This window comes from Abramis brama (genome assembly GCF_963993115.1).
Source record: "Abramis brama genome assembly, chromosome: 6".
Taxonomy (NCBI): Eukaryota; Metazoa; Chordata; class Actinopteri; order Cypriniformes; family Leuciscidae; genus Abramis; species Abramis brama.
In genome coordinates this window covers 27,674,557-27,693,853 of record NC_139968.1, presented here as the reverse complement: position 1 = coordinate 27,693,853, position 19,297 = coordinate 27,674,557, and the positions used below count along the sequence as shown (strand labels likewise).

The 19,297-nt window shown below is 36.7% G+C and overlaps 1 protein-coding gene and 1 pseudogene across 2 annotated transcripts in view; both read left to right on the top strand.

Annotated features, from left to right (window-relative positions):
* LOC311085884 (uncharacterized protein) overlaps positions 1-19,297 on the top strand; it is a gene marked incomplete at its 5' end in the record, with an annotated part of 58,429 nt that overhangs the window by 38,225 nt on the left and 907 nt on the right. The window lies entirely within an intron of this gene.
* Positions 1-19,297, top strand: part of LOC311085168 (CD48 antigen-like) — a 21,600-nt pseudogene extending 2,303 nt beyond the window's left edge. Inside the window, exons 2-4 of the transcript in view lie at positions 93-422; positions 18,744-19,040; positions 19,251-19,297. The product of the transcript in view is annotated as a CD48 antigen-like (transcript). The remainder of the gene's footprint in view (positions 1-92; positions 423-18,743; positions 19,041-19,250) is intronic.

Here is a 19,297-nt window from a genome sequence, read left to right as displayed (position 1 = left end):
TATATATATATATATATATATATATATATATATATATATATATATATATATGGTACAGCTGGTAAACAATAATTTATTTGAATGTATTTCAGGTGAGTTTGGTGAAACTGATGAAGTGAAGTCAGTGTCAGTGACTGAGGGAGATTCTGTCTCTCTAAACTCTGATGTTCAAGTACAGAGAGGTGATCAGATAGTGTGGACGTTTGGACCTCAAAACACTCGAATAGCTGAAATCATTAGAAGAGACCAAATGAACTATATATTTGTCAGTAATGATGGAAGATTCAGAGACAGACTCCAGATGGACAATCACACTGGATCTCTGACCATCAGAAACATCAGATCTGAACACACTGGACTTTATGAACTGACCGTCATCAGCAGTAGAAAAACACAGAAGAGATTCAATGTTACTGTCTATGGTGAGTAAACGATATGAATCATATCACAAATGCTATAATTTCTGATATGATAAATGATAATTCAAATGCCCAAAATTGCAGCCAAAATTACCTACAAATTTATGAAATAATTAATAAGATTACCATATATTTTAGTTTAGATGCAGGCATTTCTCTCTTTTTTTTCAGCCTTTAATTTACATTTTTGGTTTCTTTTTGATCAGCCTTGCAAGAAAATATCTGCATCATGTTATTTTTGGTATTGATTTTTGATAATAATACTGATATAAAGCCTTCATAACGTTTTTCAAAAAAATTCAAAACTTGCCCCTTGGAACCTATTTCACAGTTTGTGTTCTCGATCCACCAAACACTGCTGTCGTGAAGTGAACACACTTCACACACATTAAACGTTTTCGGTAAAAACAGTGTCGTGTCAGCGGCCCTAAGTTAACTAATGATCTTTAAAATGGAAGTAAATCAATCAAAACTAACTTTAGCTGGACAATAACTTTATCCTAGAGCTGCTGTAAAGCCAAACAATCTCTGTTACTTAAATTTCCTATTATCTCTGTAAAGCTGCTTTGAAACAATCTATATTGTTAAAAGCGCTATATAAATGAAGGTGACTTGACTTGACTTCATGTTATTTCATGTTTTCCAGCTCCTCTACCCATTCTTGTCATTTCCAGTAACTCTTCAAACTGTTCATCATCATCATCATCAAGATCAACAGTGTCCAGATGTTCACTGGTGTGTTCAGTGTTGAATGTGAGTGATGTGACTCTCTCCTGGTACAAAGGAATCAGTGTATTGTCCAGCATCAGTGTGTCTGATCTCAGCATCAGTTTCTCTCTACCTCTGGAAGTGGAATAACAACACAATCTACAATCCCATCAGAAACCAGACAACACATCTGGACAACATCAGTCGATTCTGTCACACATGTGAAGGTTTGTCAACGCAGAGATTACATTCTTCTGAACTGTACTGATTGGAATATTTTGTATATAATCTTTCATCTTTGTGAGCTATAACCCCAACACAATATCAGTATATTTTGAGTATGGGTTTCATATTAGGTTTAACATTACTTTAAACACTTGTTAACATGTTTAGGCCAGTTGCATAAACATGTTAACACAGTGTCTCTAGGATGAGCCACTAGCAGTTAGTCAAGGGGCAGTCAATCTTACTTTTTAGTATCAAATTAGGCCAATCTGGTTCTATGTAGCATACTTTAGCTGTGAACAGTCTTAAAGAAAACTAAGACTAGTCTTAGCGGTTTATGCAACCGGCCCCTGGTGTTAAAACTCTCTGAACAAAGGCTGGTCACCATCATGTCAAGCTAAATAGTTAAGTGTTTCTCCAGTGGTGTAATATATTAAATTATCTCCCTGATCTGCTGTTTTGTGTCTCAGGTTGAAGTCAGACTGGCAGGACTAATGTAAACTACATTCTGTTTTCTGTTTTGCTCATTACAGAACAGAGTCATCGTTCATATTTTATACTAGTGGTAATTTTATTGTTATTGCTGGCCATAATTGCAGTTTCTGGAGGGATTGCAGAAACACCACATTGCAACAAGCAACACCAAGTGGTAAGTATTACTGCAGTTGAATTTAGTCTTTTGTGTATCACCATTTCAGGTTCATGTATAGGCTAATTGTTATTAGTTAAATGTGATTATTAAAACAGTTGAAACTGAAGAAATACATTATTCTACAACAACATTCTGTGCACGTCATGTACAGAATACGGTAAGATACAGTGTTGCTGTGTGCGTTGTGTCTCGCTGCCTGTAAAGCTCCGCACCAGTGCATTGATGGATCATTCATGATCATTCACAAATCATATCTCAGTGCCTGTCTGTGCTTGCTCTCTTATCATAGCCTAAGCAAAGATTCGACTCTATGTTAAGATGATTTTGGATTTAATGCTAGTGATTCATTGAAACTAGGGCTGCACAATATTGGAAAAAAATGACATTGCGATATTTTATTTTTCTGCGATATATATTGCGATATAAAATCTTAATATAATTTTTTCTAACAAACAAAAATGGGGTAAGCACACTTACATTCTCATTTTAAATGATTTAAACATCAGAGTATTATTTAAATTAGAGTAAATTATTTGTTTGTAACTTTAGGATATGGTTTGAATTGTTAACATTAGTTAATGTATCTAATAATAACATAAACTTACCATGAGCAATACTTCTGTTACTGTATTTATTAATCTTTGTTTATCTTAGTTTATAAAAATACAGCTGTTAATTGTTTGGTAATGTTACTTCACAGTGCATTAACTATGTTAAAAATACTGTGATTAAAAATCCACTCACTCCTTTTTTATTAATCCCCATAAATCATCAGCAGTGTCTCCCAACAACCTGTATAGATACAGACGGTTGGTCTGGGAACGCCCCCGGGAACGCCCCGTCACGTGATGTGAATTTAGCCCGTGGGGGAAAACATTGCCTTGGCGCTCATTGAAATACACGGGACAATCATGCCGAAGAGTTGCTGTGTCGTTTTCTGTGCCGCCAATAAACAAACAAATTATGAATTGAAGTTCTTCATCCTTCCTAATAAACACACAGAACCGGAAAGGAGGACAAAATGGCTTTTGAGCTTTCTTTTTTGAGATTACTGTGTGAGTAGATCCCTGTGTGATATAGTAGTGGGTGTTAAACTGGTATTAGGCAGTGGTGGGCTAGTTTTGTCTACATCCCTTACGAAAAAGAACTATAATCCTATAAGATTTCTATAGTAGTGTATAATACTTATGTGATGTTCTGTAATACCTCTATATAGTATGTCCCAAAATACTATAGTATTCCTATAGGATTACTATAATATTTTGTCCCAAAATACTACAAGATTCCTATAACGTTAGTTGTTTTTCATAAGGGATGTCTCATTCACATTAGCGTTATCAGCTGAAGGCTCATGACGCGAGCCGTAAACCTATGGAGTAGAGTAGACTGCAGTCTGTGAGTTACTAGAGGACTTTAGGGATAACTGTCAGCACAGTCCCTCGGCAACTTCGTACTGATCACCGTTTTACAAAAGGATTAATAGTTTGGAGCATACGTACAATTGGTAAGTGACAAGGTTTTATGGAGTTATAGTATGCAACATATACGAAAGTTACAGCTGCTGCGATGTCTTACCTGGAGATTCAACCAGGTAGATAAACCGGTCTGGAAACAAAACCTCCGGCCATTTGGTTGGGTCATTGACCCAGTTTTTAATTAAATAAGGGCTATCATAACCTATTGCAGTTAATTTTACAATGTACCGTTGCCGGTCGGCAGGCATCAATGACTCACAATACCACATTTTTGTCATTCAAATACACACGATGTTCGCTGTGTTTTCCCCCACGACGACTCCACCCTCGCCACGCCCCCAACTATGACTAGATGCCGACTGTATGTATTCAGAATGCTGTTTTAGTGACGTCACTAAGCACAGGCCCCGCCCACGAGTGTTGACAGACACGGCCGTTTCAACATAGCCCCGCCCTGATCGAGTTCACAGCTGCTGCACTGACGAGAATGTTGTAGGTGTTGTGTGGCTGGATGTATTAATCCACATTGCTTTCTCTCTATTTACTACCGAAATCTGAGGCAGCCGCTGAAGACGAGGTGGAATTATTTTGTTTTTAAAGAAAATGCTCCCTCAACTCTACCGAAATTCGTTTATGTACTTGCATGCGCACTTCTTATAACTCACTGTGTTTACTCCGCTCTTACGGTGATTTTCTGAAGTAAAACTGACGCTTCATCTTTTGTGTGATGTACAATAAACTTGATTAAACTCATCAGTTTGATCATCATTCAGACCTGGTCCGAAACAGCAGACTTGTAGGCTATTAATAATGGATACATACAAGCAGATGACAAATACGTTATTATAACCGTAATTAAACAACTAAACTATACCTGTTCCATCTTTATACAGCACTTTGACTCTGTAGGCATTATTGTCCGACTCGAAATGAACACCGTTACTGAGAGTTTCTGATATTATCATCATTCCGTGGGATGAAATTGTCCTGAGAGACTGAGCATGAGCTCATGAAGCTCCACCCCCTGTGCGGTGCAGCAGCAGCTTATTTGCATTTAAAGGGCACACCCTAAAACTGCGTTTTTCTGAGCCCCCAAAAAATGACACTTTAAACATGCTGTAAAAATTCTGTTGGGTATTTTGAGCTAAAACTTCACATACACACTCTGGGGACATCAGAGACTTATTTTACATCTTGTGAAAAGGGGCATAATACGGGACCTTTAACAGATAAAAAACCTGTGATTAACAAATCAGTCCAAAAAAGAAAGAAAAAAAGCCAAATATAAAAAAATATATATTGTCAATAGGTTTTTGCATTGTTGTAAATATCCCTGTAAATTACTATGAAGTGATGAACTGCATACAAAACGTAAAAACATGTCTAGACCTGTCACGGACTGGGTTGGTGAAAGGAGCGAGGACTCAAGTGCAGAAAACAAATGGGTATTTATTAACAAAAGAAATAAAACAACACTACAAACAAAAACTCCCCGTGGGGGGAAAACAGGACAGGCATCGGCAGGAACCGGAAACAAAAGGGAACTTAGACAACAAACCAGCACAGGACTGCAAACACAGGAAGACTAAATAGGGAAGCAAACAAAAGAGGGTAACGAGGAAAGCAGGTGGGGCAAATTAATCAATAATCAGGAAACAAGATGGGAGGGGCTAGACAATTGACAGGAGAGCACATGGCACAAGTAGATACATGAGAAGCCATGTGCTCACAACAAACCAGACTATACACAAACACAATACAAACCGGGCATGCCAGAGCTCTGTCACCAACCCAAGATGTAACCCAAACAGAAGTGACAGAACTCTGACAAGACCTGAAATGATACTTGAGCTTGTGCTACAACAACTGTCAGCATTTACCGTATTTCAGCATTGAGGGTTTATTATTAAATCACTTTTCTTATAATATTTTCTCAATATCTCAAAATCCTGTGTTTCTTCTAAGCTATATTTACGTTATTGACTTAATTTCTTTAATAAAAAAACAAGTTACATTCAGACAATGCTTTGCATCATCCTGACCACACTGTCAAGAGAAACAGAATCAGTGACAATTACATGTTATTAAAATGAAAACCCCTATTTTAAATAATATTACATAAAATATTTGATGTATAAGAAAACCCTATAGGCCTATATATATTTTGGTATAGATTATTATAGTGAACTTTAAACTGCACAAATAGGCTATGCTTTCTCAAAATATGTAATGACATTCTCAGTGACATTCTCATCTGTTTGTAGGAATAGGCTGCTCATCCGGTTAACACCACATACGAATAAACAAAGACATCAGACCAGTTATGCATGCTTCAAGGAGGATCCTAGCTATCAGAGATAGAGTAATTGAAGAACTACAAAAAATGGAACAGATTGGAGTGATTGCAAATGGGCTGAGCCTATGCGGTGGGTAAACAGTGACTGTGGTCACATTAAAAAAAGTGCATATGGACTCGTCTCGATACAATAAAGCGATACAACGAGAGCATTATCCAATGTTAACTGTTGAAGAGGTGGTCTCAAGCATGCCAGATGCTTTCCAAATTATCCACATTATGCACGATGAACACACCCATTGGACGATATCGCTTTCTTTGCTTACCCTTCGGATCTCTTCAGCATCAGAGATTTTTTTAGATTTTAGATTTTTAGAGAAGGTCCATAGCCCAATGATAGAAGGCCTGGAAGGTGTTGTGAACATCATTGATGACTTATTGGTGTGGGGAGACACAGTTGAAGAACATGATCAAAGGCTGATGCAGTTATTGAGAGGAGCAAGGGAAAATAATATGAAATTAAACAGAAACAAATGCAAAATCAGAATGACAGAAATCAAATAAAAGAAAGAAGAAGGAAATTCAGTTCAATTATAAGTTCATTCTTTATGTACATATGGGTGTGCAATATGTCTATGATGATATTTGAATCATTTTAACGATGTGCGAGGTACTGCGAGCTGAGATCGCATTTGTCACTCCTGCTTTTACATGCGTGATGTTTGCAGTTATAGGTAGGCTTTGTCAGTTGTATGAACAGTTAAAGGGACAATATGTAAGATTTTTGTAATAAAATATCCAAAAATCACTTGCACAGTGTGATATATTTCCTGCAGTTGTGTACTTACAATATCCCAAAAGTTCCCAAAGATTTTTGATTTCAGATAAATTCCAATTTTAAATAATGGCTCGTCCCTGGTCATTGTCGCCTGTCAATGACGTAATATCTGCATTATGCTTTTACTGCCATAGTAATGGTGACAGATGTGGACATCTGCGTTACGTCTAGCGGCATGCTCATGCTGTTGTTGTTTCGTTCAAACATTATGGACTGTGGCAAGCAGACTTTGGGACAAAAGGAGAAATAAAACGAGGATCAATATCGGCATGGCGTTTTCGCTCCACGTCCGTGACAATCTTCTAAATGTCCTCATTCCCTTATAACCGCGGGACTCGCGTGTGGCGCTGATATTTGTGCTTCATACCACAGTCTTGTAAAAAACATGAATGTTTTCACTCATCCATAAACATTATTAGATCCATAATTCCGCTTATGCTTCATCAACCTACACCTTTGTTATTGTAAGAGGTTAGCGACCCTAGCGGTAAACAAATCACAAGCAACATGTGAGAAGACATCAGAAGTTGGCAGTTGGTGGTAAAAAACCTTCTCTAACTTTCATTTACAAATCATTCAAAACCAAAAAAGTGTTCATGTTCTCTGAAGCTAATATTGATAAATATTTTAGCTTTGAAATCTTGTGACGTCTGGGTGCCAGTTTCTCTGCACCCTTTGTAATGTGCATATATATTATGAACTTTGTAGCTTTGTAATTTAATACAAGGTAACACTTCACTTACTAAAGTAGATTCACAGACTGAAGACTGTTTTGGCACTGGGTGAGATAAAGGGGTGGAAGTTGTTCTTATTTGTTTTTTTGTGCTGTCATCAATGTTCTTTAAATTAATTTCTAGGCAAAATGGCCGTTTTGGAGCTGAAAATCTGTCTTAAAAAAAAAAAGTGGTCTCCTATGGTGAATTTCTGTTTGTAATTTGTTATTATCAGAGAGATTTTCCACCATTTTGAGTTTTGCTTATAGCTGTATAGCATCAACACTGTTGTTGTCTAATTTTGTCCCTTTGTTGGGGATTTTGCAGTTTTGACCCCAGGACCAGATGTGATGAATGAAGACCAGGAGTCAGAGATGCAGTTAATTGAAGGAAAAAGACTTTCTACACTTCTGTTTGTCTGAATTGGTCATTCCATCTCTTCTGAGTGCTTGTTCAGTGTTGTTCACCTCACTGGAGCCAGGATAGACACTCTCTCTTACACACACACACACACACACACACACACACACACACACACACACAGCTTCCACAAGGTTGAAGCCGTCAGAGCTCTAGCTAGATCAGGAGAACTTTCCTAAAACCTGATAATATGTACTTTCTCTCATTCTGAAGTTTTAGACTGTTCTTTTTTATTCTTTGGTGAAAAAATGAAAAGTAAATGCTTTAACTTTGATTTTAGAAGGATAGATATTTAGAAATATCTGAAAACACTCATATAAAGTAGAGGTGGAGCTCAGAAATCCACCCCTTCACCTTTGTGATTTGTTTCTGTTTTATTAGAGAAACTATTATGCTGCAAATTACCCTTTATGGAAAAAGACACTGGATGGAGGTTTAATACAGTTTAGCAGTGACAAAGTAAAAGGTCCTTAAATTAAACAGATTGAAGACACAACCTCAAACCAAACCTCAAAGTTGTGGTCTTTTTAATAATTAGGGGAGAGCGGGGCACATCTTTACACTTTTTGCTTTTCTCAGTTTGTGTAAATCTACTTAGGGTTCAGAGTATTTATTTTTTCCCACATTAATTTCAAACATGTCTAGTACAATTATGTGGTTTTGTTTTATTAATACAGTGTATACTTTTTATTGATATACCCCGAAAGAATGGAAGTGAAATGTGACAACATGCCCTAACTGGGAAATAAACCCAGCTAGTGTGTTCTGATAGTTAGCGAAGCATTAAAGAACCGTAGCAACTGATATATAACATATTGGAGATTAAAATAATATCAGATTTGTCTCATTTTAAATAAACACAAAAAATAGAGATGAAAAATTTACATAAGAAATTTACTTTTGCTATGGTTAAATAAATGTTCAGTGATATCTTCCAAGATTTCTGAATTTCGGCGCAATTTTTTTCTCCATAAAGTGTTGAGATGGCAACTAGTAAATACACTAAGTTTTGTCATGCTAGTGTGTGTGGAAGTATTTAAAACAAGTGTGCTTATGAAGTAGCCTATGTGTAATGAGAGCAACATGCAATTAGTAGTCTGTTGAATATGTGTATTAGCCAAGAGCTCCCTCTGCTGACTGTGAGTGAGACTTACAAGAACCTCATGTACTGGATTTGTCTGGTTATCATGGATCAAGGTCAAGTTAGTCTCTGCTGGTACTGTACATAACTGTAACTGCACAACCTGAGGAGCAAAAGCTTATTTCTCCATTGATGACAAGATCTGAGGAAAATATCTTATAATGGTATATAATCTTAAAATGGTATATAATCTGAGATTATCTTAATTATTGTCATGTCAGTGTATATGACACACACTGTGTGTGTATTTACATATTAAACGTTGTAATGTAATCACCAGGAAGAAGATTGTGCAGAGACATTAAATACTGAATGTGTCAATGCCATTAAGTGATGTTAAATAGTGGGCTGATGTAATGTTTTTTATTTTTATTTATTTATTTTTTTTTTAAAAAAAAATCTGTAGTGTACAATCATGCCGAAGAGTTGCTGTGTCGTTTTCTGTGCCGCCAATAAACAAACAAATTATGAATTGAAGTTCTTCATCCTTCCTAATAAACACACAGAACCGGAAAGGAGGACAAAATGGCTTTTGAGCTTTCTTTTTTGAGATTACTGTGTGAGTAGATCCCTGTGTGATATAGTAGTGGGTGTTAAACTGGTATTAGGCAGTGGTGGGCTAGTTTTGTCTACATCCCTTACGAAAAAGAACTATAATCCTATAAGATTTCTATAGTAGTGTATAATACTTATGTGATGTTCTGTAATACCTCTATATAGTATGTCCCAAAATACTATAGTATTCCTATAGGATTACTATAATATTTTGTCCCAAAATACTACAAGATTCCTATAACGTTAGTTGTTTTTCATAAGGGATGTCTCATTCACATTAGCGTTATCAGCTGAAGGCTCATGACGCGAGCCGTAAACCTATGGAGTAGAGTAGACTGCAGTCTGTGAGTTACTAGAGGACTTTAGGGATAACTGTCAGCACAGTCCCTCTGCAACTTCGTACTGATCACCGTTTTACAAAAGGATTAATAGTTTGGAGCATACGTACAATTGGTAAGTGACAAGGTTTTATGGAGTTATAGTATGCAACATATACGAAAGTTACAGCTGCTGCGATGTCTTACCTGGAGATTCAACCAGGTAGATAAACCGGTCTGGAAACAAAACCTCCGGCCATTTGGTTGGGTCATTGACCCAGTTTTTAATTAAATAAGGGCTATCATAACCTATTGCAGTTAATTTTACAATGTACCGTTGCCGGTCGGCAGGCATCAATGACTCACAATACCACATTTTTGTCATTCAAATACACACGATGTTCGCTGTGTTTTCCCCCACGACGACTCCACCCTCGCCACGCCCCCAACTATGACTAGATGCCGACTGTATGTATTCAGAATGCTGTTTTAGTGACGTCACTAAGCACAGGCCCCGCCCACGAGTGTTGACAGACACGGCCGTTTCAACATAGCCCCGCCCTGATCGAGTTCACAGCTGCTGCACTGACGAGAATGTTGTAGGTGTTGTGTGGCTGGATGTATTAATCCACATTGCTTTCTCTCTATTTACTACCGAAATCTGAGGCAGCCGCTGAAGACGAGGTGGAATTATTTTGTTTTTAAAGAAAATGCTCCCTCAACTCTACCGAAATTCGTTTATGTACTTGCATGCGCACTTCTTATAACTCACTGTGTTTACTCCGCTCTTACGGTGATTTTCTGAAGTAAAACTGACGCTTCATCTTTTGTGTGATGTACAATAAACTTGATTAAACTCATCAGTTTGATCATCATTCAGACCTGGTCCGAAACAGCAGACTTGTAGGCTATTAATAATGGATACATACAAGCAGATGACAAATACGTTATTATAACCGTAATTAAACAACTAAACTATACCTGTTCCATCTTTATACAGCACTTTGACTCTGTAGGCATTATTGTCCGACTCGAAATGAACACCGTTACTGAGAGTTTCTGATATTATCATCATTCCGTGGGATGAAATTGTCCTGAGAGACTGAGCATGAGCTCATGAAGCTCCACCCCCTGTGCGGTGCAGCAGCAGCTTATTTGCATTTAAAGGGCACACCCTAAAACTGCGTTTTTCTGAGCCCCCAAAAAATGACACTTTAAACATGCTGTAAAAATTCTGTTGGGTATTTTGAGCTAAAACTTCACATACACACTCTGGGGACATCAGAGACTTATTTTACATCTTGTGAAAAGGGGCATAATACGGGACCTTTAACAGATAAAAAACCTGTGATTAACAAATCAGTCCAAAAAAGAAAGAAAAAAAGCCAAATATAAAAAAATATATATTGTCAATAGGTTTTTGCATTGTTGTAAATATCCCTGTAAATTACTATGAAGTGATGAACTGCATACAAAACGTAAAAACATGTCTAGACCTGTCACGGACTGGGTTGGTGAAAGGAGCGAGGACTCAAGTGCAGAAAACAAATGGGTATTTATTAACAAAAGAAATAAAACAACACTACAAACAAAAACTCCCCGTGGGGGGAAAACAGGACAGGCATCGGCAGGAACCGGAAACAAAAGGGAACTTAGACAACAAACCAGCACAGGACTGCAAACACAGGAAGACTAAATAGGGAAGCAAACAAAAGAGGGTAACGAGGAAAGCAGGTGGGGCAAATTAATCAATAATCAGGAAACAAGATGGGAGGGGCTAGACAATTGACAGGAGAGCACATGGCACAAGTAGATACATGAGAAGCCATGTGCTCACAACAAACCAGACTATACACAAACACAATACAAACCGGGCATGCCAGAGCTCTGTCACCAACCCAAGATGTAACCCAAACAGAAGTGACAGAACTCTGACAAGACCTGAAATGATACTTGAGCTTGTGCTACAACAACTGTCAGCATTTACCGTATTTCAGCATTGAGGGTTTATTATTAAATCACTTTTCTTATAATATTTTCTCAATATCTCAAAATCCTGTGTTTCTTCTAAGCTATATTTACGTTATTGACTTAATTTCTTTAATAAAAAAACAAGTTACATTCAGACAATGCTTTGCATCATCCTGACCACACTGTCAAGAGAAACAGAATCAGTGACAATTACATGTTATTAAAATGAAAACCCCTATTTTAAATAATATTACATAAAATATTTGATGTATAAGAAAACCCTATAGGCCTATATATATTTTGGTATAGATTATTATAGTGAACTTTAAACTGCACAAATAGGCTATGCTTTCTCAAAATATGTAATGACATTCTCAGTGACATTCTCATCTGTTTGTAGGAATAGGCTGCTCATCCGGTTAACACCACATACGAATAAACAAAGACATCAGACCAGTTATGCATGCTTCAAGGAGGATCCTAGCTATCAGAGATAGAGTAATTGAAGAACTACAAAAAATGGAACAGATTGGAGTGATTGCAAATGGGCTGAGCCTATGCGGTGGGTAAACAGTGACTGTGGTCACATTAAAAAAAGTGCATATGGACTCGTCTCGATACAATAAAGCGATACAACGAGAGCATTATCCAATGTTAACTGTTGAAGAGGTGGTCTCAAGCATGCCAGATGCTTTCCAAATTATCCACATTATGCACGATGAACACACCCATTGGACGATATCGCTTTCTTTGCTTACCCTTCGGATCTCTTCAGCATCAGAGATTTTTTTAGATTTTAGATTTTTAGAGAAGGTCCATAGCCCAATGATAGAAGGCCTGGAAGGTGTTGTGAACATCATTGATGACTTATTGGTGTGGGGAGACACAGTTGAAGAACATGATCAAAGGCTGATGCAGTTATTGAGAGGAGCAAGGGAAAATAATATGAAATTAAACAGAAACAAATGCAAAATCAGAATGACAGAAATCAAATAAAAGAAAGAAGAAGGAAATTCAGTTCAATTATAAGTTCATTCTTTATGTACATATGGGTGTGCAATATGTCTATGATGATATTTGAATCATTTTAACGATGTGCGAGGTACTGCGAGCTGAGATCGCATTTGTCACTCCTGCTTTTACATGCGTGATGTTTGCAGTTATAGGTAGGCTTTGTCAGTTGTATGAACAGTTAAAGGGACAATATGTAAGATTTTTGTAATAAAATATCCAAAAATCACTTGCACAGTGTGATATATTTCCTGCAGTTGTGTACTTACAATATCCCAAAAGTTCCCAAAGATTTTTGATTTCAGATAAATTCCAATTTTAAATAATGGCTCGTCCCTGGTCATTGTCGCCTGTCAATGACGTAATATCTGCATTATGCTTTTACTGCCATAGTAATGGTGACAGATGTGGACATCTGCGTTACGTCTAGCGGCATGCTCATGCTGTTGTTGTTTCGTTCAAACATTATGGACTGTGGCAAGCAGACTTTGGGACAAAAGGAGAAATAAAACGAGGATCAATATCGGCATGGCGTTTTCGCTCCACGTCCGTGACAATCTTCTAAATGTCCTCATTCCCTTATAACCGCGGGACTCGCGTGTGGCGCTGATATTTGTGCTTCATACCACAGTCTTGTAAAAAACATGAATGTTTTCACTCATCCATAAACATTATTAGATCCATAATTCCGCTTATGCTTCATCAACCTACACCTTTGTTATTGTAAGAGGTTAGCGACCCTAGCGGTAAACAAATCACAAGCAACATGTGAGAAGACATCAGAAGTTGGCAGTTGGTGGTAAAAAACCTTCTCTAACTTTCATTTACAAATCATTCAAAACCAAAAAAGTGTTCATGTTCTCTGAAGCTAATATTGATAAATATTTTAGCTTTGAAATCTTGTGACGTCTGGGTGCCAGTTTCTCTGCACCCTTTGTAATGTGCATATATATTATGAACTTTGTAGCTTTGTAATTTAATACAAGGTAACACTTCACTTACTAAAGTAGATTCACAGACTGAAGACTGTTTTGGCACTGGGTGAGATAAAGGGGTGGAAGTTGTTCTTATTTGTTTTTTTGTGCTGTCATCAATGTTCTTTAAATTAATTTCTAGGCAAAATGGCCGTTTTGGAGCTGAAAATCTGTCTTAAAAAAAAAAAGTGGTCTCCTATGGTGAATTTCTGTTTGTAATTTGTTATTATCAGAGAGATTTTCCACCATTTTGAGTTTTGCTTATAGCTGTATAGCATCAACACTGTTGTTGTCTAATTTTGTCCCTTTGTTGGGGATTTTGCAGTTTTGACCCCAGGACCAGATGTGATGAATGAAGACCAGGAGTCAGAGATGCAGTTAATTGAAGGAAAAAGACTTTCTACACTTCTGTTTGTCTGAATTGGTCATTCCATCTCTTCTGAGTGCTTGTTCAGTGTTGTTCACCTCACTGGAGCCAGGATAGACACTCTCTCTTACACACACACACACACACACACACACACACACACACACACACACACACACAGCTTCCACAAGGTTGAAGCCGTCAGAGCTCTAGCTAGATCAGGAGAACTTTCCTAAAACCTGATAATATGTACTTTCTCTCATTCTGAAGTTTTAGACTGTTCTTTTTTATTCTTTGGTGAAAAAATGAAAAGTAAATGCTTTAACTTTGATTTTAGAAGGATAGATATTTAGAAATATCTGAAAACACTCATATAAAGTAGAGGTGGAGCTCAGAAATCCACCCCTTCACCTTTGTGATTTGTTTCTGTTTTATTAGAGAAACTATTATGCTGCAAATTACCCTTTATGGAAAAAGACACTGGATGGAGGTTTAATACAGTTTAGCAGTGACAAAGTAAAAGGTCCTTAAATTAAACAGATTGAAGACACAACCTCAAACCAAACCTCAAAGTTGTGGTCTTTTTAATAATTAGGGGAGAGCGGGGCACATCTTTACACTTTTTGCTTTTCTCAGTTTGTGTAAATCTACTTAGGGTTCAGAGTATTTATTTTTTCCCACATTAATTTCAAACATGTCTAGTACAATTATGTGGTTTTGTTTTATTAATACAGTGTATACTTTTTATTGATATACCCCGAAAGAATGGAAGTGAAATGTGACAACATGCCCTAACTGGGAAATAAACCCAGCTAGTGTGTTCTGATAGTTAGCGAAGCATTAAAGAACCGTAGCAACTGATATATAACATATTGGAGATTAAAATAATATCAGATTTGTCTCATTTTAAATAAACACAAAAAATAGAGATGAAAAATTTACATAAGAAATTTACTTTTGCTATGGTTAAATAAATGTTCAGTGATATCTTCCAAGATTTCTGAATTTCGGCGCAATTTTTTTCTCCATAAAGTGTTGAGATGGCAACTAGTAAATACACTAAGTTTTGTCATGCTAGTGTGTGTGGAAGTATTTAAAACAAGTGTGCTTATGAAGTAGCCTATGTGTAATGAGAGCAACATGCAATTAGTAGTCTGTTGAATATGTGTATTAGCCAAGAGCTCCCTCTGCTGACTGTGAGTGAGACTTACAAGAACCTCATGTACTGGATTTGTCTGGTTATCATGGATCAAGGTCAAGTTAGTCTCTGCTGGTACTGTACATAACTGTAACTGCACAACCTGAGGAGCAAAAGCTTATTTCTCCATTGATGACAAGATCTGAGGAAAATATCTTATAATGGTATATAATCTTAAAATGGTATATAATCTGAGATTATCTTAATTATTGTCATGTCAGTGTATATGACACACACTGTGTGTGTATTTACATATTAAACGTTGTAATGTAATCACCAGGAAGAAGATTGTGCAGAGACATTAAATACTGAATGTGTCAATGCCATTAAGTGATGTTAAATAGTGGGCTGATGTAATGTTTTTTATTTTTATTTATTTTTTTTTTTTTTTAAAAATCTTCAGTGTACAGTACTGTACTTTATAACAGTGTTGTAATCAGTATGCTGTGTTTTGCGTATTTGCTGTGAAATAAAGATTTCTAAACTTTCACTCTGTACTGATTGTGTTTGTCTCCACTAAATTTATAAGTGTGAAGTTGGATACGATGAGAGATGATGAGATGAGATGAGGTGAGATGGGTAACACAGTGTCCTTCATATACTGTAGTGCATGCAAGACTATTCAAGGGCATTGTATTTTAATTTTTTATGAATCCCAGAATCAGACATTATTTTCGGTTGTGTGATCCTGTTGTTTCTACGTTAACTCTACAGTGGGTTAAAGATCTGGTAATTTCACAGGAAGGTATTTGTTTTTGTTTTTTGTTTGTTTGTTTTTATGCATTTTTTTTTTTTTTTGTATGCAAGAGAAGCAGAAACACACTGAAGATCCTGATCACTTCACTTCTGTATTAAAATACACATTATATTATTTATTATTTTAAACCTCTAAAATCAGAAAAGTATCTGTTGTCTTGTCTGTTTTTTTCGCTTCAGGTTTCATGCTCTGACGCTCACAGCTGCGGTAAAACCTTTGGTCTGTTTTTTAGGTCAGTTTAACCTTTTACTCGACAAACCTTTGTGTGTCTTATTAGACGTTTGCAGTTGTTCAGTGTGTTCTACTTTCTTCCGGATTTTACCATTTCCTTTGAGAGTTTTAGAAAGTGGAGTGTGTAGTTGGATATTTCCTGAATTTCTGTTGTTCATCACACCACAGCACTATGAGGAGTTTGTTGCTTTCAGAGAGTTTGTTTTTCAAGTGTGTTTGGGAAACCTGATAAAGTGAGGTCAGTTTCAGTGACTGAGGGAGATTCTGTATCTAGAGATGATCTTATACTGTTGTTTGGACCTCAAAACACTTGAATAGCTGAAATCATTAGAAGGTACCAAATTAACTATAATGATGGAAGATTCAGAGACAAACTCCAGATGGACAATCAAACTGGATCTCTGACCATCAGAAACATCAGATCTGAACACACTGAACTTTATAAACTGACTGTCGTCAGCAGTAGAAAAACACTGAAGAGATTCTATATTACACTGTATGGTGAGTAAACTGCAGTTGTAAATGTAATTAGCATTCAATTATAATGCTTTCTATGTTATTGACTTACTTTCGTTAAAAAACAAAACAAAACAAAAAAACAAGTTACATTCAGACAATACTTTGCATTATTTTCATTTGAGTTGTTTTAACATTCATTGTTTTTTTCTGTATGTGCAGCTTGTCTGCCCATTCCTGTCATCATTGACTCTTCACAGTGCTCTTCATCATCATCATCATCATCATATATACAGTATATATATATACATATTTTATTTTTATATGTTTAAAAAGAGCATCAGTAACCTGATGAGACATGTAGGCTATTGTAGGTACATTGAACTATATTTAAACATCCAAGATGCTAAAATCAATGTGTTTTGGACTTCAAAAAGGAAGTGAAGTCCATTTAGGTCAACTCTGCTACTTCCTCATAACAGTATGAGCGGCCATTGGCTGAATCTTCAGCACAGGCTCTGTTTGTGAACTGAAACCACAGTAACAGCCACTTTTCGAAGATGCTCGCACACATGAGCTGTTTAATCTCGCTCTTCATTTGTGTAGAAGGTAAGATGTTGATTGTGACTTATTTCTTCGATTAAAGTGTTTCTGTAATTGGTTGATTATTTAAATGTTTTAGTTTTTCTTTTAGTTTTTCAAGATTCAACGATAATCAATCGTTGTCATCAGCACAAATCATCCAAAACGAATTTGTCTATTTGACTGATACCATTTTATATTGGATTTATATTGTATATTGGTTCACTTTAAATCACTTAATAAAACTCATCAGATCATTATATAGCAGTTTATGGGCCAATAATAAACAGTGGAAACAGACACTGAAAGAAACCATATCCTGTCACATTGTTATTTGCTAAAGTGTTAAACTGAAAATATGCTAAATAACACACTTTGTAATGGGATGACTTTTCCAGATCTCTGAATTCAGCCAAAGATGTTTATGCAAATGAATGTGTTTCAGGTGTGTTTGGACTTGTGACAGATGAAGTGAAGTCAGTGTCAGTGACTGAGGGAGATTCTGTCACTCTAAACACTGATGTTACTGAAATACAGAGAGATGATCAGATACTGTGGACGTTTGGACCTCAAGAGACTCGTATAGCTGAACTCTATAAGCAGAACATTGATTTGTTTGACAGTAATAAGATATTTGGAGACAGACTCCAGATGGACAGTCAAACTGGATCTCTGACCATCAGAAACATCAGATCTGAACACACTGGACTTTATAAACTACAGATCCGCAGCGACCGTGGAAACTCAGACATGATATTCAATGTGACTGTCTACGGTAAGACAAGTTTTTATTTTGTAAGAGTTTAGGGATGTGAAGATCAGTTTTTTCTTTGTCCGCATCACCCTCGCTTTATTAAAGGGATAATTCACTGCTGGCAAGATGGGCTTAACTCGGCTGTCTATGCTGTAGAAAGATTTTATTTTTTTAATCGGTGCTACATGACTAGAGAAAAAAGAGAAAAAGGACTGAGCCATTTCTTTTTGCCAAAAAGTAGGGAAACATAAACACCCATTATGCACTGGGATCGTTGGCATCCAAGACCTCCCTATTGATCATTTTCAATGAGCTAATTTCATTGGTCATGTCAATCACTGTACTGATTGATTACACCTACACCAAACACTGATCCCTAAACCTACCCTTCACTCTACCCTTAACCAATGAAATCAGATGCAGGGTGGGATTTCCGCTGAACTCGTTTGGGGGGAAAAATTACACCTATTGATTCAGTCTGTGTGCTGGGATAGAAAAATACAAAAGAGCCCTGGAGCTGTCTTTTGCTGACAAAGTGCAGATAAATAAAAGTATTTCCTGTCTACTACTGATTTTATGTCAGTAAACTACAACCCAATGTCCTTTCTTTCTTTTAAAAATGGAATACACCAATTACTGATATTAAGCAGATACTTAGCCTATTTGTTATACATATTTTCCAGCTCCACTGCCCATTCCCTTCATTACTGGATCCTCACAACAATGTTTTTCATCATCATCATCAGAGTCAAGATGTTCACTGGTGTGTTCAGTGTTGAATGTGAGTGATGTGACTCTCTCCTGGTACAAAGGAATCAGTGTATTGTCCAGCATCAGTGTGTCTGATCTCAGCATCAGTCTCTCTCTACCTCTGGAGGTGGAATATCAGGATAAAAACACTTACAGCTGTGTGATCAACAATCCCATCAGCAACCAGACCACACATCTGGACATCAGTTGACTCTGCCACACATGTGCAGGTACGTCAGCGCTCATATTTCTGATCTGTTTGTTGGACTGATATTTTCTATTTATAGAATTTTTATGTCTGAATTCATAATGGAAAGACTGAAAGTTTTTCTCTCTATGTTCATTACAGAACAGAGCCATCGTTCATATTTTATTCTGATAATAATCAGTGTGTGTCTGTTGGTGTTCACGTCTGCTGTTATACTCATATGTTGCTCCAGGAAATTCAGTCGAGCGCAACAAAAAGGCAAGTATTACCAACAACTGA